Source organism: Otolemur garnettii, unplaced genomic scaffold, assembly GCF_000181295.1.
Source record: "Otolemur garnettii isolate 467f Iridium unplaced genomic scaffold, OtoGar3 scaffold00093, whole genome shotgun sequence".
In the NCBI taxonomy this organism is placed as follows: domain Eukaryota; kingdom Metazoa; phylum Chordata; class Mammalia; order Primates; family Galagidae; genus Otolemur; species Otolemur garnettii.
Genome location: NW_003852488.1, coordinates 546,886 through 548,258, shown reverse-complemented (window position 1 = coordinate 548,258; position 1,373 = coordinate 546,886).

Genomic DNA, 1,373 nt, shown 5'->3' with positions numbered 1-1,373 from the left:
GGTCACTCTAGTCCACTGGCTTCCCATTCAGGAGGGTTGCACTAGCTGCCTCCTTCTCTTAAGAACGCTTCTATTTTAAGAACTGCTCCTGCGCTCTTCTGCTTTATTGGGCCCCGGTGCAGCTGTTAACTCCATCCTCAGAGAGGCTTCCCCTGATCGGCCCTTACTGTCTATGAGTACTGTTTGATTTTTCTACCTTGAACTTCTCAGTACCTCTTACACACAGACACTTACTAGTTTGTTTCCTTATTGTTTGGCTTCCCCATGACAATTCGAAACCCCCTGAGCAGCTCTGATTTCTTCAGCGTCCTAGTCCCTTATCTAGAAGAGTGCATGGCACACAATGCCCAAATAAGTGGGGAGCAGTTTGTGATTTTAGTTTTGTTTTGTTTTCTCTAATCCAAAAGTTGTGTACAGTATTAGTTAATTCCAGTCTTGTGTGCTTAGTAATTTTTTATTATAAGCTTCTAGTCTTATTCTTTGTGATAAGACAATACAGCCTGCTTGGTCTGAGAATTTATTAATCTTTTCTTCCTATTTGTTATATATGTCTCATGGGCATCTGAGTAGAAGATTTATTTTCTGTAGAGTTTAAATATATCAATCAAATCAAGCTTCTTAATGGTATCACTTAATAGTTCTGCATTTTAAAATGTTTTGGAATACTGATGCATTAAATTGTGGAAGAAGTATGCTTATTAAAATCTCCCTCTGTCAGTATGATTTAATCAAATTCTCCTTTGCTGTTTTAAAGAAGTTTTTGCTTGACATTTCACTGCTACTGTAGTTTCCTTTTAGATTTTATGTCTTAGCCCCATTTTATGTATTTTCCTTTGAACCCTACTTTTTCTAGTTTTAATCTACATTAAAACTTGTTCCCGTTTTTGTCTACATTTATCTGATATTCCTAGCCATTAAACTGACAATGTTTGAGGGTCTTTAGATAAAAGCATATCTCTTGTAAATAGTGCACACATGAAGCCTTCGTTATTCAATCTGATAATTTTTGTTAAATGAGAAATCAAACATTTTACAGTTAATATATAATTACTATTTGATCTGATTCTTGTCATCTTATTTGATGGCTATTTTTGAGTTCTCTTCCCCCTCCATGTTTTCTAATTTTACTGTAATAATTCAATTTTTCCTCAAATGCTTTTCCCAACTATTAATTCAGAAATCCTACATCTATTTTCCTCACTAGTGGTTATTTAATATTGTCACTTAGTCAAAAGAAATTGTTGAGGATGGCTATGCTCTCAACTGAAAATGAGAAAAACTAAAAAATAAGAGTTTGAAGATATTACTGATGAGTATGATTCCATTAAAAATAAGAAAGAGGGGGCGGTGCCTGTGGCTCAAAAGAGCAGGGC